The sequence below is a fragment of the Cetorhinus maximus genome, chromosome 8 (assembly GCF_964194155.1).
Source record: "Cetorhinus maximus chromosome 8, sCetMax3.hap1.1, whole genome shotgun sequence".
In the NCBI taxonomy this organism is placed as follows: Eukaryota; Metazoa; Chordata; class Chondrichthyes; order Lamniformes; family Cetorhinidae; genus Cetorhinus; species Cetorhinus maximus.
Window position 1 is genome coordinate 55,530,241 of NC_135886.1, and position 27,804 is coordinate 55,558,044.

Below are 27,804 nucleotides of genomic sequence, written 5' to 3' on the forward strand. Positions count from 1 at the left end.
ACTTGCCACTTGTCATCCCAAGCTTGGATATTGTCCAGGCCTTGCTGCAATTGGACATGGACTGCTTGAATACCTGTGGAGTTGCAAATGATGCTGAACATTGTGTAATCGTCAGTGGACATCCGCATTTCTGACCTTATGATGGAAGGAAGGTCATTGATGAAGCAGCTGAAGATAGTTGGGCTGATGACACTACCCTGAGGAACTCCTGCAGTGATGTCCTGGGACTGAGATGATTGACCTCCAACAACCACAACCATCTTCCTTTGTGCTAGGTATGACTCCAACCAGTGGAGAGTTTTCCCCCTGATTCCCATTGACTTCAGTTTTTCCACAGCTCCTTGATGTCACACCTGGTCAAATGCTGCCTTGATGTCAAGGGCAGTACTGCTCACCTCAGCTCTGGAGTTCAGCTCTTTTGTCCATGTTTTAACCAAGGCTGTAATGAAGCCAGAAGCTGAGTGAGTCTGGCAGAACACAACTGAGCATCAGTGAGCAGGTTGCACTTGATAGCATTGTTGGCAGCCCCTTCCATCACTTTACAGACGATCGAGAGTAGTTTGAAAGGGCGGTAATTGGCTGGGTTGGCTTTTTGTGGACTGGGCTTACCTGGGAAATTTTCCACATTGCTGGGTAGATGCCAGTGTTGTAGCCGTACTGGAACAACTTGGCTAGGGGCACAGCAAGTTCTGGAGCACAAGTCTTCAGTACTATTGCTGGAAAATTGTCAGGGCCCATAGACTTTGCAGTATCCAGTGCCTCCAACTGTTTCTTGAAATCACATGGAGTGAATGGAATTGGCTGAAGACTGGCATCTGTGATGCTGGGGGCCTCTGGAGGAGGCCAAGGTGAATCATGCACTCGGCACTTCTGGCTGAAGATTTTGCGAATGCTTCAGTTTTATCTTTTGCACTAATGTGCTGGGCTCCTCCATCATTAAGGATGGGGATATTTGTGGAGACTCCTCCTCCACTGAATTGTTTAATTGTCCATCACCATTCATGACTGGATGTGGCAGGACTGCAGAGCTTAGATCTGATCCATTGGTTGTGGAATCGCTTAGCTCTGTCTATCACTTGCTGCTTATGCTGTTTGGCACGCAAGTAGCCCTGTGTTATAACTACAACAGGTTGACACCTCATTTTTAAGTATGCCTGGTGCTGCTCCTGGCATGCCCTCCTGCACTCTTCATTGAACCAGTGTTGATCCCCTGGCTTGTTGATAATGGTAGAGTGGGGGATATGCCGGGCTGTGAGGTTACAGATTGTGGTCAAGTACAATTCTGCTGCTGCTGATGACCCACAGGGGTTCATGGATGCCCAGCATTGAGTTGTTAGATTTGTTCGAAATCTATCTCATTTAGCATGGTGGTAGTGCCACACAACACGTTGGAAAGTATCCTCAATGTGAAGATGGGACTTCGTCTCCATAAGTAGTTACTCCTACCGATACTGTCGTGGACAGATGCATCTGTGGCAGGCAGGTTGGTGAGGATGAGGTCAAGTATGTTTTTCCCTCTTGTTGATTCCCTCACCACCTGCTGGAGACCCAGTCTAGCAGCTATGTCCTTTAGGGCTTGGCCAGCTCGGTCAGTAGTGGTGCTACTGAGCCACTCTTGGTGATGAGTGTATAGAACATATGAATTTATGAGTCTCTAAAGTGTGAGGGTAATCTATTGGCATGACCAGGTGTTGAAATGGTAACCTTGTCTAGAGGTTTCTTTAAACATTCACAGTGATCTGTGGGATTGTCATTCTTGGATGTTGTTCCTGGTTGCATTTGGTATCTTGTCCTAGATGCAATAGGAATATACAGCTGTTGAGGAGCTGGAATGGATCTGCTTTGTCCTCGGTTACACCTTACCATTAACCTTTTGTGTATAATGACTTCATAGGACCTTGGTACTGAACAAATCTTTGTCACCTCGGCTGGTTGCCATGTTGCATCTGTGGGATCCTAGATGTGAACTTGCTGTCCCAACTGTAAACTTGGCAACTCTGTGCCTGCATTTCTATCGTGCATGTTGGTCATCTCCTTTGCAGTTCTAAAAGTTGTTCTCTAGTTTCTGAGAGAGTAGAATGGGTAAGAGTAGGTAAATTGGTATGCACTGGTCTGCCAAACATGAGTTCTGCCGGTGATAGAATAGTTGCACTTAAAGGTGTTGCTCTCAGGTGTAACATTGCTATGTGTAGACCTTGCTTGTTCTGTTTACTTTTGAGAATTAGGGATTTCACCTTGTGAATCATTCGTTCAGTTCGGCCATTAGATCTAGGATAATGAGAATAATGAGGATATTGAGGATAATCTGCGAAGGATCTTCAGTTGGGTGGAGGGCACGGTTGTGGGTGGCCGATCTTCGTGGAGGGCTGTGCTTGCGGCCTTGATGTCTTCGGTTGAATCCGGCCACCCCGTGCCTCTCGCCGTGATGTTGCTGCGTCTGCTGTGTGAGAGACTGCTGTGCTGGGCCTGCTGTGCTGGGCCTGCTGTGCTGGGTCTGCTGTGCTGTGTCTGCTGTGCTAGGTCTGCTGTGTGTGGGTCTGCTGTGTGTGGGTCTGCTGTGGGTTGTGCCTGCTGTATGTGGGTCTGCTGTGTGTGAGTCTGCTGTGTGTGGGTCTGCTGTGTGTGGGTCAGCTGTGTGTGAGTCTGCTGTGTGTAGGACTGCTGTGCTGGATCTGCTGTGCTGGATCTGCTGTGTGTGGGTCTGCTGTGTGTGGGTCTGCTGTGCTGGATCTGCTGTGCGTGGGTCTGCTGTGTGTGGTCTGCTGTGCGTGGGTCTGCTGTGTGTGAGTCTGCTGTGTGTGGGTCTGCTGTGCGTGGGTCTGCTGTGCGTGGGTCTGCTGTGTGTGGGTCTGCTGTGTGTGGGTCTGCTGTGCGTGGGTCTGCTGTGCGTGGGTCTGCTGTGCGTGGGTCTGCTGTGCGTGGGTCTGCTGTGTGTGGGTCTGTGGTGTGTGGGTCGGCTGTGTGCGGGTCTGTGGTGTGTGGGTCGGCTGTGCGTGGGTCTGCTGTGTGCGGGTCTGTGGTGTGTGGGTCGGCTGTGTGTGGGTCTGCTGTGCATGGGTCTGCTGTGCGTGGGGCTGCTGTGTGTAGGTCTGCTGTGCGTGGGTCTGCTGTGAGTGGGTCTGCTGTGTGTGGGTCTGCTGTGCGTGGGTCTGCTGTGCGTGGGTCTGCTGTGTGTGGGTCTGCTGGGCGTGGGTCTGCTGTGCGTGGGTCTGCTGTGTGTGGGTCTGCTGTGTGTGGGTCTGCTGTGTGTGGGTCTGCTGTGCGTGGGTCTGCTGTGCGTGGGTCTGTTGTGTGTGGGTCTGCTGTGCCTGGGTCTGTTGTGTGTGGGTCTGCTGTGTGTAGATCTGCTGTGCGTGTGTCTGCTGTGTGTGGGTCTGCTGTGCGTGTGTCTGCTGTGCGTGGGTCTGCTGTGCCTGGGTCTGCTGTGCGTGGGTCCGTTGTGCGTGGGTCTGCTGTGTGTGGATCTGCTGTGCGTGGGTCTGCTGTGCGTGGGTCTGCTGTGCGTGGGTCTGCTGTGCGTGGGTCTGCTGTGTGTGGGTCTGCTGTGTGTGGGTCTGCTGTGTGTGGGTCTGCTGTGCGTGGGTCTGCTGTGTGTGGGTCTGCTGTGTGTGGGTCTGTGGTGTGTGGGTCTGCTGTGTGTGGGTCTGTGGTGTGTGGGTCTGCTGTGCGTGGGTCTGCTGTGCGTGGGTCTGCTGTGTGCGGGTCTGCTGTGTGTGGGTCTGCTGTGTGCGGGTCTGCTGTGCGTGGGTCTGCTGTGTGTGGGTCTGCTGTGTGTGGGTCTGCTGTGCGTGGGTCTGCTGTGCGTGGGTCTGTTGTGCGTGGGTCTGCTGTGTGTGAGTCTGCTGTGTGTGGGTCTGCTGTGTGTGAGTCTGCTGTGTGTGGGTCTGCTGTGCCTGGGTCTGTTGTGTGTGGGTCTGCTGTGTGTAGATCTGCTGTACGTGTGTCTGCTGTGCGTGGGTCTGCTGTGCGTGTGTCTGCTGTGCGTGGGTCTGCTGTGCCTGGGTCTGCTGTGCGTGGGTCCGTTGTGCGTGGGTCTGCTGTGTGTGGATCTGCTGTGCGTGGGTCTGCTGTGCGTGGGTCTGCTGTGCGCGGGTCTGCTGGGCGTGGGTCTGCTGTGCGTGGGTCTGCTGTGAGTGGGTCTGCTGTGCGTGGGTCTGCTGTGTGTGGGTCTGCTGTGCGTGGGTCTGCTGTGCGTGGGTCTGTTGTGTGTGGGTCTGCTGTGTGTGGGTCTGCAGTGTGTGGGTCTGCTGTGCCTGGGTCTGTTGTGTGTGGGTCTGCTGTGTGTGGGTCTGCTGTGCGTGGGTCTGCTGTGCGTGGGTCTGCTGTGCATGTGTCTGCTGTGCGTGGGTCCGCTGTGCCTGGGTCTGCTGTGCGTGGGTCCGTTGTGCGTGGGTCTGCTGTGTGTGGATCTGCTGTGCGTGGGTCTGCTGTGTGTGGGTCTGCTGTGCGTGGGTCTGCTGTGTGTGGGTCTGCTGTGCGTGGGTCTGCTGTGCGTGGGTCTGCTGTGCGTGGGTCTGCTGTGTGTGGGTCTGTGGTGTGTGGGTCTGCTTTGCGTGGGTCTGCTGTGTGTGGGTCTGCGGTGTGTGGGTCTGCTGTGTGTGGGTCTGTGGTGTGTGGGTCTGCTTTGCGTGGGTCTGCTGTGCGCGGGTCTGCTGTGCGCGGGTCTGCTGTGCGCGGGTCTGCTGTGTGCGGGTCTGCTGTGCGCGGGTCTGCTGTGCGCGGGTCTGCTGTGCGTGTGTCTGCTGTGCGTGGGTCTGCTGTGCGTGTGTCTGCTGTGCGTGGGTCTGCTGTGCCTGGGTCTGCTGTGCGTGGGTCCGTTGTGCGTGGGTCCGCTGTGCGTGTGTCTGCTGTGCGTGGGTCTGCTGTGCATGTGTCTGCTGTGCGTGGGTCTGCTGTGCCTGGGTCTGCTGTGCGTTGGTCCGTTGTGCGTGGGTCTGCTGTGTGTGGGTCTGCTGTGCGTGGGTCTGCTGTGTGTGGGTCTGCTGTGCGTGGGTCTGCTGTGTGTGGGTCTGCTGTGCGTGGGTCTGCTGTGCGTGGGTCTGCTGTGCGTGGGTCTGCTGTGTGTGGGTCTGTGGTGTGTGGGTCTGCTTTGCGTGGGTCTGCTGTGTGTGGGTCTGCGGTGTGTGGGTCTGCTGTGTGTGGGTCTGTGGTGTGTGGGTCTGCTTTGCGTGGGTCTGCTGTGCGCGGGTCTGCTGTGCGCGGGTCTGCTGTGCGCGGGTCTGCTGTGCGTGTGTCTGCTGTGCGTGGGTCTGCTGTGCGTGTGTCTGCTGTGCCTGGGTCCGCTGTGCCTGGGTCCGCTGTGCGTGGGTCCGCTGTGCGTGGGTCCGCTGTGCGTGGGTCTGCTGTGCGTGGGTCTGCTGTGCGTGGGTCTGCTGTGCGTGGGACTGCTGTGCGTGGGACTGCTGTGCGCGGGTCTGCTGTGCGCGGGTCTGCGGTGCGCGGGTCTGCTGTGCGCGGGTCTGCTGTGCGCGGGTCGGCTGTGCGCGGGTCTGCGGTGCGCGGGTCCGCGGTGCGCGGGTCCGCTGTGCGCGGGTCCGCTGTGCGCGGGTCCGCTGTGCGCGGGGCCAGCTGTGCGTGGGTCTGCTGTGCGTGGGTCTGCGGTGCGTGGGTCTGCTGTGTGTGGGTCTGCTGTGTGTGGGTCTGTTGCGTGTGGGTCTGCTGTGCGTGTGTCTGCTGTGCGTGGGTCTGCTGTGTGTGGGTCTGCTGTGCGTGGGTCTGTTGTGTGTGGGTCTGCTGTGCCTGGGTCTGTTGTGTGTGGGTCTGCTGTGTCTAGATCTGCTGTGCGTGTGTCTGCTGTGTGTGGGTCTGCTGTGCGTGTGTCTGCTGTGTGTGGGTCTGCTGTGCGTGTGTCTGCTGCGCGTGTGTCTGCTGTGCGTGGGTCTGCTGTGCCTGGGTCTGTTGTGTGTGGGTCTGCTGTATGTAGATCTGCTGTGCGTGTGTCTGCTGTGTGTGGGTCTGCTGTGCGTGTGTCTGCTGCGCGTGGGTCTGCTGTGCGTGTGTCTTTTGTGCGTGTGTCTGCTGTGCGTGTGTCTGCTGTGCGTGTGTCTGCTGTGTGTGGGTCTGCTGTGTGTGGGTCTGCTGTGCGTGTGTCTGCTGTGCGTGGGTCTGCTGTGCATGGGTCTGCTGTGCGTGGGTCTGCTGTGCGTGTGTCTGCTGTGCGTGTGTCAGCTGTGCGTGTGTCAGCTTTGTGTCGGTCTGCTGTGTGTGGGTCTGCTGTGTGTGGGTCTGCTGTATGTGGGTCTGCTGTGCGTGGGTCTGCTGTGTGTGGGTCTGCTTTTTGTGGATCTGGTCTGCGTCTGTCTGCTGTGTGTGGGTCTGCTGTGTGTGGGTCTGCTGTGTGTGGGTCTGCTGTGTGTGGGTCTGCTGTGCGTGGTTCGGCTCTGCGTGGGTCTGCTGTGCGTGGGTCTGCTGTGTGTAGTCTGCTGTCTGTGTGTCTGATGTGTGTTGGTCTGCTGTGCGTGGGTCTGCTGTGTGTAGTCTGCTGTGTGTGTGTCTGATGTGCGTGCGTCTGCTCTGCGTTGGTCTGCTGTGTGTGTGTCTGATGTGCGTGGGTCTGCTGTGTGTGGGTCTGCTGTGTGTGTGTCTGCTGTGCGTGGGTCTGCTGTGTGTGGGTATGCTGTGTGTGGGTCTGCTGTGCTGGGTCTGCTGTGCATGGTTCTGCTGTGTGTGGGTCTGCTGTGCTGGGTCTGCTGTGCGTGGTTCTGCTGTGTGTGGGTCCGCTGTGTGTGCTTCTGCTGTCCGTGGGTCTGCTGTGCGTGGGTCTGCTGTGCGTGTGTCTGCTGTGCATGTGTCTGCTGTGCGTGGGTCTGCTGTGTGTGGGTCTGCTGTGTGTGGGTCTGCTGTGCGTGGGTCTGCTGTGTGTGGGTCCGCTGTGTGTGGGTCTGCTGTGTGTGGGTCTGCTGTGTGTGGGTCTGCTGTGCGTGGGTCTGCTGTGTGTGGGTCCGCTGTGTGTGGGTCTGCTGTAACTGGGTCTGCTGTGCGTGGGTCTGCTGTGCGTGGGTCTGCTGTAACTGGGTCTGCTGTGCGTGGGTCTGCTGTAACTGGTCTGCTTTGCGTGGGTCTGCTGTGTGTGGTTCTGCAGTGTGTGTGTCTGCTTTGTGTGGGTCTGCTGTGTGTGGGTCTGCTGTGTGTGGGTCTGCTGTGTGTGGGTCTGCTGTGCGTGGGTCTGCTGTGTGTGGGTCTGCTGTGTGTGGATCTGCTGTGTGTGGGTCTGTTGCGCGTGGGTTGCTGTGCCTGGGTCTGCTGTGTGTAGTCTGCTGTGTGTGTGTCTGATGTGTGTGGGTCTGTTGTGCGTGGGTCTGCTGTGCGTGGGTCTGCTGTGCATGGTTCGGCTCTGTGTGGGTCTGCGGTGCGTGGGTCTGCTGTGCGTGGGTCTGCTGTGTGTAGTCTGCTGTGTGTGTGTCTGATGTGTGTGGGTCTGCTGTGCGTGGGTCTGCTGTGTGTAGTCTGCTGTGTGTGTGTCTGATGTGCGTGGGTCTGCTGTGCGTTGGTCTGCTGTGTGTAGTCTGCTGTGTGTGTGTCTGATGTGCATGGGTCTGCTGTGTGTGTTTCTGCTGTGCGTGGTTCTGCTGTGCGTGGTTCTGCTGTGCGTAGGTCTGCTGTGTGTGTGTCTGCTGTGCTGGGTCTGCGGTGCGTGGTTCTGCTGTGCGTGGGTCTGCTGTGTGTGGGTCTGCTGTGTGTGGGTCTGCTGTCTGTGGGTCTGCTGTGTGCGGGTCTGCTGTGCTGGGTCTGCGGTGCGTGGTTCTGCTGTGTGTGGGTCTGCTGTGTGTGGGTCTGCTGTGTGTGGGTCTGCTGTGTGTGGGTCGGCGGTGCCTGGTTCGGCTGTGCTTGGGTCTGCTGTGCGTGGGTCTGCTGTGCGTGGGTCTGCTGTGCGTGGGTCTGCTGTGCGTTGGCCTGCTGTGCGTGGGTCTGCTGTGCGTGGGTCTGCTGTGCGTGGGTCTGCTGTGCGTGGGTCTGCTGTGTGTGGGTCTGCTGTGTGTGTGTCTGCTGTGAGTGGGGCTGCTGTGCGTGCGTCTGCTGTGAGCGGGGCTGCTGTGCGTGGGTCTGCTGTGCGTGGGTCTGCTGTGCGTGGGTCTGCTGTGTGTTGGTCTGCTGTGTGTGTGTCTGCTGTGAGTGTGTCTGCTGTGAGTGGGTCTGCTGTGCGTGGGTCTGCTGTGCGTTGGTCTGCTTTGTGTGGGTCTGCTGTGTGTGGGTCTGCTGTGTGTGGGTCCGCTGTGTGTGGTTCTGCTTTGCGTGGGTCTGCTTTGTGTGGGTCTGCTTTGTGTGGGTCTGCTGTGTGTGGGTCTGCTGTGTGTGGGTCTGCTGTGCGTGGGTCTGCTTTGTGTGGTTCTGCTGTGTGTTGGTCTGCTGTGTGTGGGTCCACTGTGTGTGGTTCTGCTGTGCGTGGGTCTGCTGTGTGTGGGTCTGCTGTGTGTGGGTCTGCTGTGTGTGGGTCTGCTGTGTGTGGGTCCGCTGTGTGTGCGTCTGCTGTGCGTGTATCTGCTGTGTGTGGCTCTGCTGTGTGTGGGTCTGCTGTGTGTGGGTCTGCTGTGCGTGGGTCTGCTGTGTGTGGGACCGCTGTGTGTGGGTCTGCTGTCTGTGGGTCTGCTGTAACTGGTTCTGCTGTGTGTGGGTCTGCTGTATGTTGGTCCGCTGTGTGTGGGTCTGCTGTGTGTGGGTCTGCTGTAACTGGGTCTGATGTGCGTGGGTCTGCTGTAACTGGGTCTGCTGTGCGTGGGTCTGCTGTGCGTGGGTCTGCTGTAACTGGGTCTGCTGTGCGTGGTTCGGCTCTGCGTGGGTCTGCTGTGCGTGGGTCTGCTGTGCGTGGTTCGGCTTTGCGTGGGTCTGCTGTGCGTGGGTCTGCTGTGTGTAGTCTGCTGTGTTTGTGTCTGATGTGCGTGTGTCTGCTGTGTGAGGGTCTGCTGTGTGAGCGTCTGCTGTGCGTGGTTCTGCTGTGTGTGGGTCTGCTGTGCTGGGTCTGCTGTGCGTGGTTCTGCTGTGCGTGGTTCTGCTGTGTGCGGGTCTGCTGTGCTGGGTCTGCGGTGCGTGGTTCTGCTGAGCGTGGGTCTGCTGTGTGTGGGTCTGTTGCGCGTGGGTCTGCTGTGCCTGGGTCCGCTGTGCGTGGGTCCGCTGTGTGTGGGTCCGCTGTGCGTGGGTCTGCTGTGTGTGGGTCTGCTGTGCGTGGTTCTGCTGTGTGTGTGTCTGCCGTTCGTGGGTCTGCTGTGCGTGGGTCTGCTGTGCGTGGGTCGGCTGCGCGTGGGTCTGCTGTGTGTGGGTCTGCTGCGTGTGGGTCTGCTGTGTGTGGGTCTGCTGTGCGTGGGTCTGCTGTGCGTGGGTCTGCTGTGCGTGGGTCTGCTGTGCGTGGGTCTGCTGTGCGTGGGTCTGCTGTGCGTGGGTCTGCTGTGCGTGGGTCTGCTGTGCGTGGGTCTGCTGAGTGTGTGTCTGCTGTGAGTGGGGCTGTTGTGCGTGGGTCTGCTGTGAGTGGGGCTGCTGTGCGTGGGTCTGCTGTGTGTGGGTCTGCTGTGCGTGGGTCTGCTGTGCGTGGGTCTGCTGAGTGTGTGTCTGCTGTGAGTGGGGCTGTTGTGCGTGGGTCTGCTGTGCGTGGGTCTGCTGTGCGTGGGTCTGCTGTGCGTTGGTCTGCTGTGTGTGTGTCTGCTGTGAGTGGGGCTGCTGTGCGTGGGTCTGCTGTGCGTGGGTCTGCTGTGCGTTGGTCTGCTGTGCGTGGGTCTGCTTTGTGTGGGTCTGCTGTGTTTGGGTCTGCTGTGTCTGGGTCTGCTGTAACTGGATCTGCTGTGCGTGGGTCTGCTGTAACTGGGTCTGCTGTGCGTGGGTCTGCTGTAACTGGGTCTGCTGTGCGTGGGTCTGCTGTTACTGGGCCTGCTGTGCGTGGGTCTGCTGTAACTGGGTCTGCTGTGCGTGGGTCTGCTTTGCGTGGGTCTGCTGTAACTGGGTCTGCTGTGCGTGGGTCTGCTGTAACTGGGTCTGCTGTGCGTGGGTCTGCTGTAACTGGGTCTGCTGTGCGTGGGTCTGCTGTGTGTGGGTCTGCTGTGCGTGGGTCTGCTGTGTGTGGGTCTGCTGTGTGTGGATCTGCTGTGTGTGGGTCTGTTGTGCGTGGGTTGCTGTGCGTGGGTCTTCTGTGTGTAGTCTGCTGTGTGTGTGTCTGATGTGTGTGGGTCTGTTGTGCGTGGGTCTGCTGTGTGTGGGTCTGCTGTGCGTGGTTCGGCTCTGCGTGGGTCTGCTGTGCGTGGGTCTACTTTGCGTGGTTCGGCTCTGCGTGGGTCTGCTGTGCGTGGGTCTGCTGTGCGTGGGTCTGCTGTGTGTAGTCTGCTGTGTTTGTGTCTGCTGTGTGTGGGTCTGCTGTGTGTGGGTCTGCTGTGCTGGGTCTGCGGTGCGTGGTTCTGCTGTGCGTGGGTCTGCTGTGTGTGGGTCTGCTGTGTGTGTGTCTGCTGTGCCTGGTTCTGCTGTTTGTGGGTCTGCTGTGCTGGGTCTGCGGTGCGTGGTTCTGCTGTGCGTGGGTCTGCTGTGTGTGGGTCTGCTGTGCGTGGGTCTGCTGTGCATGGGTCCGATGTGCGTGGGTCCGCTGTGTGTGGGTCTGCTGTCCGTGGGTCTGATGTGTGTGGGTCTGCTGTGTGTGGGTCTGCTGTGAGTGGGGCTGCTGTACGTGAGTCTGCTGTGTTTGGGTCCGCTGTGTGTGGGTCCTCTGTGTGTGGTTCTGCTGTGCGTGGGTCTGCCGTGTGTGGGTCCGCTGTGCGTGGGTCTGCTGTGCGTGGGTCTGCTGTGCGTGGGTCTGCTGTGCATGGGTCCGCTGTGCGTGGGTCTGCTGTGCGTGGGTCTGCTGTGTGTGGGTCTGCTGTTTGTGGGTCTGCTGTGCGTGGGTCTGCTGTGCGTGGGTCTGCTTTGTGTGTGTCCGCTGTGTGTGGGTCTGCTGTGTGTGAGTCTGCTGTAACTGGGTCTGCTGTGCGTGGTTCTGCTGTGTGTAGGTCTGGCGTGTTTGGGTCTGTTGTGTGTGGGTCTGCTTTGTGTCAGTCTGCTGTGTGTGGGTCTGCTGTATGTGAGTCTGCTGTGTGTGGGTCTGGCGTGTGTGGGTCTGTTGTGTGTGGGTCTGCTGTGTGTCAGTCTGTTGTGCGTGGGTCTGCTGTGTGTGTGTCTGCCGTGTGTGAGTCTGCTGTGCGTTGGTCTGCTGTGTGTGAGTCTTCTGTGCGTGGGTCTGCTGTGTGTGAGTCTGCTTTGTGTCGGTCTGCTATGTGTGTCTACTGTGTGTGTGTCAGATCTGTGTGGTCTGATGTGTGTGATTCTGCTGTGCGTGGGTCTGCTCTGTGTGGGTTTGTTGTGCTGGGTCTGCTGTGTGTGGGTCTGCTGTGCTGAGTCCGCTATGTGTGGGTCTGCTATGTGTGGTCTGCTGTGTGTGGTTCTGCTGTGTTTGGTCTGCTATGTGTGGGTCTGCTGTGTGTGGTCTGCTGTGTGTGGCCTTTTGTGTGTGGGTCTGCTGTGTGTGGATCTGCAGTGTGTGGGTCTGCTGTGTGTGGGTCAGCTGTGTGTGGGTCTGCAGTGTGTGCGTCTGCTGTGTGTGAGTCTGCTCTGCGTGGGTCAGCTGTGTGTGGGTCTGCAGTGTGTGGACTTCTGTGTGTTGGTCTGCTGTGTGTGGGTCTGCAGTGTGTGGACTGCTGTGCGTGTGTCTGCTGTGCGTGTATCTGCTGTGCCGGGTCTGCTGTTTGTGGGTCTGCTGTGTGTGGGTCTGCTCTGTGTGGGTCTGCTGTGTGTGGGTCTGCAGTGTGTGGACTGCTGTGTGTAGGTCTGCTGTGCTGGGTCGGCTGTGCGGGGGTCTGCTGTGTGTGGGTCTGCTGTGAGTGTGTCTGCTGTGTGTGGGTCTGCTGTGTGTGGGTCTGCAGTGTGTGGACTGCTGTGTGTAGGTCTGCTGTGTGTGGGTCTGCTGTGTGTGGGTTTGCTGTGCGTGTGTCTGCTGTGCGTGTGTCTGCTGTTCGTGGGTCTGCAGTGTGTGGACTGCTGTGTGTTCGTCTGCTGTGCGTGGGTCTGCTGTGTGTGGGTCTGCTGTGTGTGGGTCTGCTGTGCGTGGGTCTGCTGTGCGTGGGCCTGCTGTGTGTGGGTCCGCTGTGTGTGGGTCTGCTGTGTGTGAGTCTGCTGTAACTGGGTCTGCTGTGCGTGGGTCTGCTGTGTGTGGGTCTGGCGTGTTTGGGTCTGTTGTGTGTGGGTCTGCTTTGTGTCAATCTGCTGTGTGTGGGTCTGCTGTATGTGAGTCTGCTGTGTGTGGGTCTGGCGTGGGTGGGTCTGTTGTGTGTGGGTCTGCTGTGTGTCAGTCTGCTGTGCGTGGGTCTGCTTTGTGTGTGTCTGCTGTGTGTGAGTCTGCTGTGCGTTGGTCTGCTGTGTGTGAGTCTGCTGTGCGTGGGTCCTCTGTGTGTGAGTCTGCTTTGTGTCGGTCTGCTATGTGTGTCTACTGTGTGTGTGTCAGATCTGTGTGGTCTGTTGTGTGTGATTCTGCTGTGCGTGGGTCTGCTCTGTGTGGGTCTGTTGTGCTGGGTCTGCTGTGTGTGGGTCTGCTGTGCTGATTCTGCTATGTGTGGGTCTGCTGTGCGTGGTCTGCTGTGTGTGGGTCTGCTGTGAGTGGGGCTGCTGTGCGTGGGTCTGCTGTGCGTGGGTCTGCTGTGCGTTGGTCTGCTTTGTGTGGGTCTGCTGTGTGTGGGTCTGCTGTGTGTGGGTCCGCTGTGCGTGGGTCTGCTGTGTGTGGGTCCGCTGTGTGTGGGTCTGCTTTGTGTGGGTCTGCTGTGTGTGGGTCTGCTGTGTGTGGGTCTGCTTTGTTTGTGGGTCTGCTTTGTGTGGGTCTGCTGTGTGTGGGTCTGCTTTTTGTGGGTCTGCTGTGTGTGGGTCTGCTGTGTGTGGGTCCGCTGTGTGTGGTTCTGCTTTGCGTGGGTCTGCTTTGTGTGGGTCTGCTTTGTGTGGGTCTGCTGTGTGTGGGTCTGCTGTGTGTGGGTCTGCTGTGCGTGGGTCTGCTTTGTGTGGTTCTGCTGTGTGTTGGTCTGCTGTGTGTGGGTCCACTGTGTGTGGTTCTGCTGTGTGTGGGTCTGCTGTGTGTGGGTCTGCTGTGTGTGGGTCTGCTGTGTGTGGGTCTGCTGTGTGTGGGTCTGCTGTGTGTGGGTCTGCTTTGCGTGGGTCTGCTGTGCGTGGGTCTGCTGTGCGTGAGTCTGCTGAGTGGGTGTCTGCTGTGAGTGGGGCTGTTGTGCGTGGGTCTGCTGTGAGTGGGTCTGCTGTGCGTGGGTCTGCTGTGCGTGGGTCTGCTGAGTGTGTGTCTGCTGTGAGTGGGTCTGTTGTGCGTGGGTCTGCTGTGAGTGGGGCTGCTGTGCGTGGGTCTGCTGAGCGTGGGTCTGCTGTGCGTTGGTCTGCTGTGTGTGTGTCTGCTGTGAGTGGGGCTGCTGTGCGTGGGTCTGCTGTGCGTGGGTCTGCTGTGCGTTGGTCTGCTGTGTGTGTGTCTGCTGTGAGTGGGGCTGCTGTGCGTGGGTCTGCTGTGCGTGGGTCTGCTGTGCGTGGGTCTGCTTTGTGTGGGTCTGCTGTGTTTGGGTCTGCTGTGTGTGGGTCCGCTGTGTGTGGGTCCGCTGTGTGTGGGTCTGCTGTGTGTGGGTCTGCTTTGTGTGGGTCTGCTGTATCTGGGTCTGCTTTGTGTGGGTCTGCTGTGTGTGGGTCTGCTGTGTGTGGGTCTGCTGTGTGTGGGTCCGCTGTGTGTGTTTCTGCTGTGCGTGGGTCTGCTTTGTGTGGGTCTGCTTTGTGTTGGTCTGCTGTGTGTGGGTCTGCTGTGTGTGGGTCTGCTTGGTGTGGGTCTGCTGTGTGTGGGTGCGCTGTGTGTGTTTCTGCTGTGCGTGGGTCTGCTTTGTGTGGGTCTGCTTTGTGTGGGTCTGCTATGTGTGGGTCTGCTTTGTGTGGGTCTGCTGTGTGTGGGTCTGCTGTGTGTGGGTCCGCTGTGTGTGGTTCTGCTGTGCGTGGGTACGCTGTGTGTGGGTCTGCTGTTTGTGGGTCTGCTGTGTGTGGGTCTGCTGTGTGTGGGTCTGCTGTGTGTGGGTCCGCTGTGTGTGAGTCTGCTGTGCGTGTGTCTGCTGTGCATGGCTCTGCTGTGCGTGGTTCTGCTGTGTGTGGGTCTGCTGTGCGTGGGTCTGCTATGTGTGGGTCCACTGTGTGTGGGTCTGCTGTGTGTGGGTCTGCTGTAACTGGGTCTGCTGTGCGTGGGTCTGCTGTATGTTGGTCCGCTGTGTGCGGGTCCGCTGTGTCTGGGTCTGCTGTAACTGGGCCTGCTGTGCGTGGGTCTGCTGTAACTGGGTCTGCTGTGCGTGGGTCTGCTGTAACTGGGTCTGCTGTGCGTGGGTCTGCTGTTACTGGGTCTGCTGTGCGTGGGTCTGCTGTAACTGGGTCTGCTGTGCGTGGGTCTGCTTTGCGTGGGTCTGCTGTAACTGGGTCTGCTGTGCGTGGGTCTGCTGTAACTGGGTCTGCTGTGCGTGGGTCTGCTGTAACTGGGTCTGCTGTGCGTGGGTCTGCTGTGTGTGGGTCTGCTGTGCGTGGGTCTGCTGTGTGTGGGTCTGCTGTGTGTGGATCTGCTGTGTGTGGGTCTGTTGTGCGTGGGTTGCTGTGCGTGGGTCTTCTGTGTGTAGTCTGAATGTGTGTGTGTCTGATGTGTGTGGGTCTGTTGTGCGTGGGTCTGCTGTGTGTGGGTCTGCTGTGCGTGGTTCGGCTCTGCGTGGGTCTGCTGTGCGTGGGTCTACTTTGCGTGGTTCGGCTCTGCGTGGGTCTGCTGTGCGTGGGTCTGCTGTGTGTGGGTCTGCTGTGCTGCGTCTGCGGTGCGTGGTTCTGCTGTGCGTGGGTCTGCAGTGCGTGGGTCTACTTTGCGTGGTTCGGCTCTGCGTGGGTCTGCTGTGCGTGGGTCTGCTGTGTGTGGGTCTGCTGTGCGTGGGTCTGATGTGTGTGGTCTGTTGTGTGTGGGTCTGCTGTGAGTGGGTCTGCTGTACGTGAGTCTGCTGTGTGTGGGTCTGCTGTGTGTGAGTCTGCTGTAACTGGGTCTGCTGTGCGTGGGTCTGCTGTGTGTGGGTCTGGCGTGTTTGGGTCTGTTGTGTGTGGGTCTGCTTTGTGTCAATCTGCTGTGTGTGGGTCTGCTGTATGTGAGTCTGCTGTGTGTGGGTCTGGCGTGTGTGGGTCTGTTGTGTGTGGGTCTGCTGTGTGTGTGTCTGCTGTGTGTGAGTCTGCTGTGCGTTGGTCTGCTGTGTGTGAGTCTGCTGTGCGTGGGTCTGCTGTATGTGAGTCTGCTTTGTGTCGGTCTGCTATGTGTGTCTACTGTGTGTGTGTCAGATCTGTGTGGTCTGTTGTGTGTGATTCTGCTGTGCGTGGGTCTGCTGTGTGTGGGTCTGCTGTGCTGACTCTGCTATGTGTGGGTCTGCTGTGTGTGGTCTGCTGTGTGTGGCCTTTTGTGTGTGGGTCTGCTGTGCGTGGGTCTGCTGTGCGTGGGTCTGCTGTGCGTGTGTCTGCTGTGCGTGAGTCTGCTGAGTGTGTGTCTGCTGTGAGTGGGGCTGTTGTGCGTGGGTCTGCTGTGAGTGGGGCTGCTGTGCGTGGGTCTGCTGTGCGTGGGTCTGCTGTGCGTGGGTCTGCTGTGCGTTGGTCTGCTGTGTGTGTGTCTGCTGTGAGTGGGTCTGCTGTGTGTGGGTCTGCTGTGCGTGGGTCTGCTGTGCGTTGGTCTGCTGTGTGTGTGTCTGCTGTGCGTGGGTCTTCTGTGCGTGGGTCTGCTGTGCGTGGGTCTGCTGTGCGTGGGTCTGCTTTGTGTGGGTCTGCTGTGTTTGGGTCTGCTGTGTGTGGGTCCGCTGTGTGTGGGTCCGCTGTGTGTGGGTCTGCTGTGTGTGGGTCTGCTTTGTGTGGGTCTGCTGTATGTGGGTCTGCTTTGTGTGGGTCTGCTGTGTGTGGGTCTGCTGTGTGTGGGTCTGCTGTGTGTGTTTCTGCTGTGCGTGGGTCTGCTTTGTGTGGGTCTGCTTTGTGTGGGTCTGCTTTGTGTGGGTCTGCTGTGTGTGGGTCTGCTGTGTGTGGGTCTGCTTTGTGTGGGTCTGCTGTGTGTGGGTCTGCTGTGTGTGGGTCCGCTGTGTGTGGTTCTGCTGTCCGTGGGTACGCTGTGTGTGGGTCTGCTGTTTGTGGGTCTGCTGTGTGTGGGTCTGCTGTGTGTGGGTCCGCTGTGTGTGAGTCTGCTGTGCGTGTGTCTGCTGTGCGTGGCTCTGCTGTGCGTGGGTCTGCTGTGTTTGGGTCTGCTGTGCGTGGGTCTGCTATGTGTGGGTCCACTGTGTGTGGGTCTGCTGTGTGTGGGTCTGCTGTAACTGGGTCTGCTGTGCGTGGGTCTGCTGTATGTTGGTCCGCTGTGTGCGGGTCCGCTGTGTCTGGGTCTGCTGTAACTGGGTCTGCTGTGCGTGGGTCTGCTGTAACTGGGTCTGCTGTGCGTGGGTCTGCTGTAACTGGGTCTGCTGTGCGTGGGTCTGCTGTTACTGGGTCTGCTGTGCGTGGGTCTGCTGTAACTGGGTCTGCTGTGCGTGGGTCTGCTTTGCGTGGGTCTGCTGTAACTGGGTCTGCTGTGCGTGGGTCTGCTGTAACTGGGTCTGCTGTGCGTGGGTCTGCTGTAACTGGGTCTGCTGTGCGTGGGTCTGCTGTGTGTGGGTCTGCTGTGCGTGTGTCTGCTGTGTGTGGGTCTGCTGTGTGTGGATCTGTTGTGTGTGGGTCTGTTCTGCGTGGGTTGCTGTGCGTGGGTCTTCTGTGTGTAGTCTGCTGTGTGTGTGTCTGATGTGTGTGGGTCTGTTGTGCGTGGGTCTGCTGTGTGTGGGTCTGCTGTGCGTGGTTCGGCTCTGCGTGGGTCTGCTGTGCGTGGGTCTACTTTGCGTGGATCGGCTCTGCGTGGGTCTGCTGTGCGTGGGTCTGCTGTGTGTAGTCTGCTGTGTTTGTGTCTGCTGTGCGTGGTTCTGCTGTGTGTGGGTCTGCTGTGCTGGGTCTGCGGTGCGTGGTTCTGCTGTGCGTGGGTCTGCTGTGTGTGGGTCTGCTGTGTGGGTCTGCTGTGCGTGTGTCTGCTGTGTGTGGGTCTGCTGTGTGTGGGTCCGCTGTGTGTGGGTCTGCTGTGCGTGGGTCTGATGTGTGTGGTCTGTTGTGTGCGGGTCTGCTGTGAGTGGGGCTGCTGTACGTGAGTCTGCTGTGTGTGGGTCCGCTGTGTGTGGGTCCGCTGTGTGTGGTTCTGCTGTGCGTGGGTCTGCTGTGTGTGGGTCCGCTGTGCGTGGGTCCGCTGTGCGTGGGTCCGCTATGCGTGGGTCTGCTGTGCGTGGGTCTGCTGTGTGTGGGTCTGCTGTTTGTGGGTCTGCTGTGCGTGGGTCTGCTGTGCGTGGGTCTGCTTTGTGTGTGTCCGCTGTGTGTGGGTCTGCTGTGTGTGAGTCTGCTGTAACTGGGTCTGCTGTGCGTGGGTCTGCTGTGTGTGGGTCTGGTGTGTTTGGGTCTGTTGTGTGTGGGTCTGCTTTGTGTCAATCTGCTGTGTGTGGGTCTGCTGTATGTGAGTCTGCTGTGTGTGGGTCTGGCGTGTGTGGGTCTGTTGTGTGTGGGCCTGCTGTGTGTCAGTCTGTTGTGCGTGGGTCTGCTGTGTGTGTGTCTGCTGTGTGTGAGTCTGCTGTGCGTGGGTCTGCTATGTGTGGGTCCACTCTGTGTGGGTCTGCTGTGTGTGGGTCTGCTGTAACTGGGTCTGCTGTGCGTGGGTCTGCTGTATGTTGGTCCGCTGTGTGCAGGTCCGCTGTGTCTGGGTCTGCTGTAACTGGGTCTGCTGTGCGTGGGTCTGCTGTAACTGGGTCTGCTGTGCGTGGGTCTGCTGTAACTGGGTCTGCTGTGCGTGGGTCTGCTTTGCGTGGGTCTGCTGTAACTGGGTCTGCTGTGCGTGGGTCTGCTGTAACTGGGTCTGCTGTGCGTGGGTCTGCTGTAACTGGGTCTGCTGTGCGTGGGTCTGCTGTGTGTGGGTCTGCTGTGCGTGGGTCTGCTGTGTGTGGGTCTGCTGTGTGTGGATCTGCTGTGTGTGGGTCTGTTGTGCGTGGGTTGCTGTGCGTGGGTCTTCTGTGTGTAGTCTGCTGTGTGTGTGTCTGATGTGTGTGGGTCTGTTGTGCGTGGGTCTGCTGTGTGTGGGTCTGCTGTGCGTGGTTCGGCTCTGCGTGGGTCTGCTGTGCGTGGGTCTACTTTGCGTGGTTCGGCTCTGCGTGGGTCTGCTGTGCGTGGGTCTGCTGTGCGTGGGTCTGCTGTGTGTAGTCTGCTGTGTTTGTGTCTGCTGTGTGTGGGTCTGCTGTGTGTGGGTCTGCTGTGCTGGGTCTGCGGTGCGTGGTTCTGCTGTGCGTGGGTCTGCTGTGTGTGGGTCTGCTGTGTGTGTGTCTGCTGTGCCTGGTTCTGCTGTTTGTGGGTCTGCTGTGCTGGGTCTGCGGTGCGTGGTTCTGCTGTGCGTGGGTCTGCTGTGTGTGGGTCTGCTGTGCGTGGGTCTGCTGTGCATGGGTCCGATGTGCGTGGGTCCGCTGTGTGTGGGTCTGCTGTCCGTGGGTCTGATGTGTGTGGGTCTGCTGTGTGTGGGTCTGCTGTGAGTGGGGCTGCTGTACGTGAGTCTGCTGTGTTTGGGTCCGCTGTGTGTGGGTCCTCTGTGTGTGGTTCTGCTGTGCGTGGGTCTGCCGTGTGTGGGTCCGCTGTGCGTGGGTCTGCTGTGCGTGGGTCTGCTGTGCGTGGGTCTGCTGTGCATGGGTCCGCTGTGCGTGGGTCTGCTGTGCGTGGGTCTGCTGTGTGTGGGTCTGCTGTTTGTGGGTCTGCTGTGCGTGGGTCTGCTGTGCGTGGGTCTGCTTTGTGTGTGTCCGCTGTGTGTGGGTCTGCTGTGTGTGAGTCTGCTGTAACTGGGTCTGCTGTGCGTGGTTCTGCTGTGTGTAGGTCTGGCGTGTTTGGGTCTGTTGTGTGTGGGTCTGCTTTGTGTCAGTCTGCTGTGTGTGGGTCTGCTGTATGTGAGTCTGCTGTGTGTGGGTCTGGCGTGTGTGGGTCTGTTGTGTGTGGGTCTGCTGTGTGTCAGTCTGTTGTGCGTGGGTCTGCTGTGTGTGTGTCTGCCGTGTGTGAGTCTGCTGTGCGTTGGTCTGCTGTGTGTGAGTCTTCTGTGCGTGGGTCTGCTGTGTGTGAGTCTGCTTTGTGTCGGTCTGCTATGTGTGTCTACTGTGTGTGTGTCAGATCTGTGTGGTCTGATGTGTGTGATTCTGCTGTGCGTGGGTCTGCTCTGTGTGGGTTTGTTGTGCTGGGTCTGCTGTGTGTGGGTCTGCTGTGCTGAGTCCGCTATGTGTGGGTCTGCTATGTGTGGTCTGCTGTGTGTGGTTCTGCTGTGTTTGGTCTGCTATGTGTGGGTCTGCTGTGTGTGGTCTGCTGTGTGTGGCCTTTTGTGTGTGGGTCTGCTGTGTGTGGATCTGCAGTGTGTGGGTCTGCTGTGTGTGGGTCAGCTGTGTGTGGGTCTGCAGTGTGTGCGTCTGCTGTGTGTGGGTCTGCTCTGCGTGGGTCAGCTGTGTGTGGGTCTGCAGTGTGTGGACTTCTGTGTGTTGGTCTGCTGTGTGTGGGTCTGCAGTGTGTGGACTGCTGTGCGTGTGTCTGCTGTGCGTGTATCTGCTGTGCCGGGTCTGCTGTTTGTGGGTCTGCTGTGTGTGGGTCTGCTCTGTGTGGGTCTGCTGTGTGTGGGTCTGCAGTGTGTGGACTGCTGTGTGTAGGTCTGCTGTGCTGGGTCGGCTGTGCGGGGGTCTGCTGTGTGTGGGTCTGCTGTGAGTGTGTCTGCTGTGTGTGGGTCTGCTGTGTGTGGGTCTGCAGTGTGTGGACTGCTGTGTGTAGGTCTGCTGTGTGTGGGTCTGCTGTGTGTGGGTTTGCTGTGCGTGTGTCTGCTGTGCGTGTGTCTGCTGTTCGTGGGTCTGCAGTGTGTGGACTGCTGTGTGTTCGTCTGCTGTGCGTGGGTCTGCTGTGTGTGGGTCTGCTGTGTGTGGGTCTGCTGTGCGTGGGTCTGCTGTGCGTGGGCCTGCTGTGTGTGGGTCCGCTGTGTGTGGGTCTGCTGTGTGTGAGTCTGCTGTAACTGGGTCTGCTGTGCGTGGGTCTGCTGTGTGTGGGTCTGGCGTGTTTGGGTCTGTTGTGTGTGGGTCTGCTTTGTGTCAATCTGCTGTGTGTGGGTCTGCTGTATGTGAGTCTGCTGTGTGTGGGTCTGGCGTGGGTGGGTCTGTTGTGTGTGGGTCTGCTGTGTGTCAGTCTGCTGTGCGTGGGTCTGCTTTGTGTGTGTCTGCTGTGTGTGAGTCTGCTGTGCGTTGGTCTGCTGTGTGTGAGTCTGCTGTGCGTGGGTCCTCTGTGTGTGAGTCTGCTTTGTGTCGGTCTGCTATGTGTGTCTACTGTGTGTGTGTCAGATCTGTGTGGTCTGTTGTGTGTGATTCTGCTGTGCGTGGGTCTGCTCTGTGTGGGTCTGTTGTGCTGGGTCTGCTGTGTGTGGGTCTGCTGTGCTGATTCTGCTATGTGTGGGTCTGCTGTGCGTGGTCTGCTGTGTGTGGGTCTGCTGTGAGTGGGGCTGCTGTGCGTGGGTCTGCTGTGCGTGGGTCTGCTGTGCGTTGGTCTGCTTTGTGTGGGTCTGCTGTGTGTGGGTCTGCTGTGTGTGGGTCCGCTGTGCGTGGGTCTGCTGTGTGTGGGTCCGCTGTGTGTGGGTCTGCTTTGTGTGGGTCTGCTGTGTGTGGGTCTGCTGTGTGTGGGTCTGCTTTGTTTGTGGGTCTGCTTTGTGTGGGTCTGCTGTGTGTGGGTCTGCTTTTTGTGGGTCTGCTGTGTGTGGGTCTGCTGTGTGTGGGTCCGCTGTGTGTGGTTCTGCTTTGCGTGGGTCTGCTTTGTGTGGGTCTGCTTTGTGTGGGTCTGCTGTGTGTGGGTCTGCTGTGTGTGGGTCTGCTGTGCGTGGGTCTGCTTTGTGTGGTTCTGCTGTGTGTTGGTCTGCTGTGTGTGGGTCCACTGTGTGTGGTTCTGCTGTGTGTGGGTCTGCTGTGTGTGGGTCTGCTGTGTGTGGGTCTGCTGTGTGTGGGTCTGCTGTGTGTGGGTCTGCTGTGTGTGGGTCTGCTTTGCGTGGGTCTGCTGTGCGTGGGTCTGCTGTGCGTGAGTCTGCTGAGTGGGTGTCTGCTGTGAGTGGGGCTGTTGTGCGTGGGTCTGCTGTGAGTGGGTCTGCTGTGCGTGGGTCTGCTGTGCGTGGGTCTGCTGAGTGTGTGTCTGCTGTGAGTGGGTCTGTTGTGCGTGGGTCTGCTGTGAGTGGGGCTGCTGTGCGTGGGTCTGCTGAGCGTGGGTCTGCTGTGCGTTGGTCTGCTGTGTGTGTGTCTGCTGTGAGTGGGGCTGCTGTGCGTGGGTCTGCTGTGCGTGGGTCTGCTGTGCGTTGGTCTGCTGTGTGTGTGTCTGCTGTGAGTGGGGCTGCTGTGCGTGGGTCTGCTGTGCGTGGGTCTGCTGTGCGTGGGTCTGCTTTGTGTGGGTCTGCTGTGTTTGGGTCTGCTGTGTGTGGGTCCGCTGTGTGTGGGTCCGCTGTGTGTGGGTCTGCTGTGTGTGGGTCTGCTTTGTGTGGGTCTGCTGTATCTGGGTCTGCTTTGTGTGGGTCTGCTGTGTGTGGGTCTGCTGTGTGTGGGTCTGCTGTGTGTGGGTCCGCTGTGTGTGTTTCTGCTGTGCGTGGGTCTGCTTTGTGTGGGTCTGCTTTGTGTTGGTCTGCTGTGTGTGGGTCTGCTGTGTGTGGGTCTGCTTGGTGTGGGTCTGCTGTGTGTGGGTGCGCTGTGTGTGTTTCTGCTGTGCGTGGGTCTGCTTTGTGTGGGTCTGCTTTGTGTGGGTCTGCTATGTGTGGGTCTGCTTTGTGTGGGTCTGCTGTGTGTGGGTCTGCTGTGTGTGGGTCCGCTGTGTGTGGTTCTGCTGTGCGTGGGTACGCTGTGTGTGGGTCTGCTGTTTGTGGGTCTGCTGTGTGTGGGTCTGCTGTGTGTGGGTCTGCTGTGTGTGGGTCCGCTGTGTGTGAGTCTGCTGTGCGTGTGTCTGCTGTGCATGGCTCTGCTGTGCGTGGTTCTGCTGTGTGTGGGTCTGCTGTGCGTGGGTCTGCTATGTGTGGGTCCACTGTGTGTGGGTCTGCTGTGTGTGGGTCTGCTGTAACTGGGTCTGCTGTGCGTGGGTCTGCTGTATGTTGGTCCGCTGTGTGCGGGTCCGCTGTGTCTGGGTCTGCTGTAACTGGGCCTGCTGTGCGTGGGTCTGCTGTAACTGGGTCTGCTGTGCGTGGGTCTGCTGTAACTGGGTCTGCTGTGCGTGGGTCTGCTGTTACTGGGTCTGCTGTGCGTGGGTCTGCTGTAACTGGGTCTGCTGTGCGTGGGTCTGCTTTGCGTGGGTCTGCTGTAACTGGGTCTGCTGTGCGTGGGTCTGCTGTAACTGGGTCTGCTGTGCGTGGGTCTGCTGTAACTGGGTCTGCTGTGCGTGGGTCTGCTGTGTGTGGGTCTGCTGTGCGTGGGTCTGCTGTGTGTGGGTCTGCTGTGTGTGGATCTGCTGTGTGTGGGTCTGTTGTGCGTGGGTTGCTGTGCGTGGGTCTTCTGTGTGTAGTCTGAATGTGTGTGTGTCTGATGTGTGTGGGTCTGTTGTGCGTGGGTCTGCTGTGTGTGGGTCTGCTGTGCGTGGTTCGGCTCTGCGTGGGTCTGCTGTGCGTGGGTCTACTTTGCGTGGTTCGGCTCTGCGTGGGTCTGCTGTGCGTGGGTCTGCTGTGTGTGGGTCTGCTGTGCTGCGTCTGCGGTGCGTGGTTCTGCTGTGCGTGGGTCTGCAGTGCGTGGGTCTACTTTGCGTGGTTCGGCTCTGCGTGGGTCTGCTGTGCGTGGGTCTGCTGTGTGTGGGTCTGCTGTGCGTGGGTCTGATGTGTGTGGTCTGTTGTGTGTGGGTCTGCTGTGAGTGGGTCTGCTGTACGTGAGTCTGCTGTGTGTGGGTCTGCTGTGTGTGAGTCTGCTGTAACTGGGTCTGCTGTGCGTGGGTCTGCTGTGTGTGGGTCTGGCGTGTTTGGGTCTGTTGTGTGTGGGTCTGCTTTGTGTCAATCTGCTGTGTGTGGGTCTGCTGTATGTGAGTCTGCTGTGTGTGGGTCTGGCGTGTGTGGGTCTGTTGTGTGTGGGTCTGCTGTGTGTGTGTCTGCTGTGTGTGAGTCTGCTGTGCGTTGGTCTGCTGTGTGTGAGTCTGCTGTGCGTGGGTCTGCTGTATGTGAGTCTGCTTTGTGTCGGTCTGCTATGTGTGTCTACTGTGTGTGTGTCAGATCTGTGTGGTCTGTTGTGTGTGATTCTGCTGTGCGTGGGTCTGCTGTGTGTGGGTCTGCTGTGCTGACTCTGCTATGTGTGGGTCTGCTGTGTGTGGTCTGCTGTGTGTGGCCTTTTGTGTGTGGGTCTGCTGTGCGTGGGTCTGCTGTGCGTGGGTCTGCTGTGCGTGTGTCTGCTGTGCGTGAGTCTGCTGAGTGTGTGTCTGCTGTGAGTGGGGCTGTTGTGCGTGGGTCTGCTGTGAGTGGGGCTGCTGTGCGTGGGTCTGCTGTGCGTGGGTCTGCTGTGCGTGGGTCTGCTGTGCGTTGGTCTGCTGTGTGTGTGTCTGCTGTGAGTGGGTCTGCTGTGTGTGGGTCTGCTGTGCGTGGGTCTGCTGTGCGTTGGTCTGCTGTGTGTGTGTCTGCTGTGCGTGGGTCTTCTGTGCGTGGGTCTGCTGTGCGTGGGTCTGCTGTGCGTGGGTCTGCTTTGTGTGGGTCTGCTGTGTTTGGGTCTGCTGTGTGTGGGTCCGCTGTGTGTGGGTCCGCTGTGTGTGGGTCTGCTGTGTGTGGGTCTGCTTTGTGTGGGTCTGCTGTATGTGGGTCTGCTTTGTGTGGGTCTGCTGTGTGTGGGTCTGCTGTGTGTGGGTCTGCTGTGTGTGTTTCTGCTGTGCGTGGGTCTGCTTTGTGTGGGTCTGCTTTGTGTGGGTCTGCTTTGTGTGGGTCTGCTGTGTGTGGGTCTGCTGTGTGTGGGTCTGCTTTGTGTGGGTCTGCTGTGTGTGGGTCTGCTGTGTGTGGGTCCGCTGTGTGTGGTTCTGCTGTCCGTGGGTACGCTGTGTGTGGGTCTGCTGTTTGTGGGTCTGCTGTGTGTGGGTCTGCTGTGTGTGGGTCCGCTGTGTGTGAGTCTGCTGTGCGTGTGTCTGCTGTGCGTGGCTCTGCTGTGCGTGGGTCTGCTGTGTTTGGGTCTGCTGTGCGTGGGTCTGCTATGTGTGGGTCCACTGTGTGTGGGTCTGCTGTGTGTGGGTCTGCTGTAACTGGGTCTGCTGTGCGTGGGTCTGCTGTATGTTGGTCCGCTGTGTGCGGGTCCGCTGTGTCTGGGTCTGCTGTAACTGGGTCTGCTGTGCGTGGGTCTGCTGTAACTGGGTCTGCTGTGCGTGGGTCTGCTGTAACTGGGTCTGCTGTGCGTGGGTCTGCTGTTACTGGGTCTGCTGTGCGTGGGTCTGCTGTAACTGGGTCTGCTGTGCGTGGGTCTGCTTTGCGTGGGTCTGCTGTAACTGGGTCTGCTGTGCGTGGGTCTGCTGTAACTGGGTCTGCTGTGCGTGGGTCTGCTGTAACTGGGTCTGCTGTGCGTGGGTCTGCTGTGTGTGGGTCTGCTGTGCGTGTGTCTGCTGTGTGTGGGTCTGCTGTGTGTGGATCTGTTGTGTGTGGGTCTGTTCTGCGTGGGTTGCTGTGCGTGGGTCTTCTGTGTGTAGTCTGCTGTGTGTGTGTCTGATGTGTGTGGGTCTGTTGTGCGTGGGTCTGCTGTGTGTGGGTCTGCTGTGCGTGGTTCGGCTCTGCGTGGGTCTGCTGTGCGTGGGTCTACTTTGCGTGGATCGGCTCTGCGTGGGTCTGCTGTGCGTGGGTCTGCTGTGTGTAGTCTGCTGTGTTTGTGTCTGCTGTGCGTGGTTCTGCTGTGTGTGGGTCTGCTGTGCTGGGTCTGCGGTGCGTGGTTCTGCTGTGCGTGGGTCTGCTGTGTGTGGGTCTGCTGTGTGGGTCTGCTGTGCGTGTGTCTGCTGTGTGTGGGTCTGCTGTGTGTGGGTCCGCTGTGTGTGGGTCTGCTGTGCGTGGGTCTGATGTGTGTGGTCTGTTGTGTGCGGGTCTGCTGTGAGTGGGGCTGCTGTACGTGAGTCTGCTGTGTGTGGGTCCGCTGTGTGTGGGTCCGCTGTGTGTGGTTCTGCTGTGCGTGGGTCTGCTGTGTGTGGGTCCGCTGTGCGTGGGTCCGCTGTGCGTGGGTCCGCTATGCGTGGGTCTGCTGTGCGTGGGTCTGCTGTGTGTGGGTCTGCTGTTTGTGGGTCTGCTGTGCGTGGGTCTGCTGTGCGTGGGTCTGCTTTGTGTGTGTCCGCTGTGTGTGGGTCTGCTGTGTGTGAGTCTGCTGTAACTGGGTCTGCTGTGCGTGGGTCTGCTGTGTGTGGGTCTGGTGTGTTTGGGTCTGTTGTGTGTGGGTCTGCTTTGTGTCAATCTGCTGTGTGTGGGTCTGCTGTATGTGAGTCTGCTGTGTGTGGGTCTGGCGTGTGTGGGTCTGTTGTGTGTGGGCCTGCTGTGTGTCAGTCTGTTGTGCGTGGGTCTGCTGTGTGTGTGTCTGCTGTGTGTGAGTCTGCTGTGCGTGGGTCTGCTATGTGTGGGTCCACTCTGTGTGGGTCTGCTGTGTGTGGGTCTGCTGTAACTGGGTCTGCTGTGCGTGGGTCTGCTGTATGTTGGTCCGCTGTGTGCAGGTCCGCTGTGTCTGGGTCTGCTGTAACTGGGTCTGCTGTGCGTGGGTCTGCTGTAACTGGGTCTGCTGTGCGTGGGTCTGCTGTAACTGGGTCTGCTGTGCGTGGGTCTGCTGTTACTGGGTCTGCTGTGCGTGGGTCTGCTGTAACTGGGTCTGCTGTGCGTGGGTCTGCTTTGCGTGGGTCTGCTGTAACTGGGTCTGCTGTGCGTGGGTCTGCTGTAACTGGGTCTGCTGTGCGTGGGTCTGCTGTAACTGGGTCTGCTGTGCGTGGGTCTGCTGTGTGTGGGTCTGCTGTGTGTGGCTCTGCTGTGTGTGGGTCTGCTGTGTGTGGATCTGCTGTGTGTGGGTCTGTTGTGCGTGGGTTGCTGTGCGTGGGTCTTCTGTGTGTAGTCTGCTGTGTGTGTGTCTGATGTGTGTGGGTCTGTTGTGCGTGGGTCTGCTGTGTGTGGGTCTGCTGTGCGTGGTTCGGCTCTGCGTGGGTCTGCTGTGCGTGGGTCTGCTGTGTGTAGTCTGCTGTGTTTGTGTCTGCTGTGCGTGGTTCTGCTGTGTGTGGGTCTGCTGTGCTGGGTCTGCGGTGCGTGGTTCTGCTGTGCGTGGGTCTGCTGTGTGTGGGTCTGCTGTGTATGGCTCTGCTGTGCGTGTGTCTGCTGTGTGTGGGTCTGCTGTGTGTGGGTCTGCTGTGCGTGGGTCTGCTGTGCGTGGGTCTGCTGTGCGTGGGTCTGCTTTGTGTGTGTCCGCTGTGTGTGGGTCTACTGTGCGTGGGTCTGATGTGTGTGGGTCTGCTGTGTGTGGGTCTGCTGTGAGTGGGTCTGCTGTACGTGAGTCTGCTGTGTGTGGGTCCGCTGTGTGTGGGTCCGCTGTGTGTGGTTCTGCTGTGCGTGGGTCTGCTGTGTGTGGGTCCGCTGTGCGTGGGTCCGCTGTGCGTGGGTCCGCTGTGCGTGGTTCTGCTGTGCGTGGGTCTGCTGTGTGTGGGTCTGCTGTTTGTGGGTCTGCTGTGCGTGGGTCTGCTGTGCGTGGGTCTGCTTTGTGTGTGTCCGCTGTGTGTGGGTCTGCTGTGTGTGAGTCTGCTGTAACTGGGTCTGCTGTGCGTGGGTCTGCTGTGTGTGGGTCTGGCGTGTTTGGGTCTGTTGTGTGTGGGTCTGCTTTGTGTCAATCTGCTGTGGGTGGGTCTGCTGTATGTGAGTCTGCTGTGTGTGGGTCTGGCGTGTGTGGGTCTGTTGTGTGTGGGTCTGCTGTGTGTCAGTCTGTTGTGCGTGGGTCTGTTGTGTGTGTGTCTGCTGTGTGTGAGTCTGCTGTGCGTTGGTCTGCTGTGTGTGAGTCTTCTGTGCGTGGGTCTGCTGTGTGTGAGTCTGCTTTGTGTCGGTCTGCTATGTGTGTCTACTTTGTGTGTGTCAGATATGTGTGGTCTGTTGTGTGTGATTCTGCTGTGCGTGGGTCTGCTCTGTGTGGGTCTGTTGTGCTGGTTCTGCTGTGTGTGGGTCTGCTGTGCTGAGTCTGCTATGTGTGGGTCTGCTGTGTGTGGTCTGCTGTGTGTGGTTCTGCTGTGTTTGGTCTGCTATGTGTGGGTCTGCCGTCTGTGGTCTGCTGTGTGTTGCCTTTTGTGTGTGGGTCTGCTGTGTGTGGGTCTGCTGTGTGTGGGTCTGCAGTGTGTGGGTCTGCTGTGTGTGGGTCAGCTGTGTGTGGGTCTGCAGTGTGTGCGTCTGCTGTGTGTGGGTCTGCTGTGCGTGGGTCAGCTGTGTGTGGGTCTGCAGTGTGTGGACTTCTGTGTGTTGGTCTGCTGTGTGTTGGTCTGCAGTGTGTGGACTGCTGTGCGTGTGTCTGCTGTGCGTGTATCTGCTGTGCCGGGTCTGCTGTTTGTGGGTCTGCTGTGTGTGGGTCTGCTCTGTGTGGGTCTGCTGTGTGTGGGTCTGCAGTGTGTGGACTGCTGTGTGTGGGTCTGCTGTGCTGGGTCGGCTGTGTGTGGGTCTGCTGTGTGTGGGTCTGCTGTGCGTGTGTCTGCTGTGTGTGGGTCTGCTGCGTGTGGGTCTGCAGTGTGTGGACTGCTGTGTGTAGGTCTGCTGTGTGTGGGTCTGCT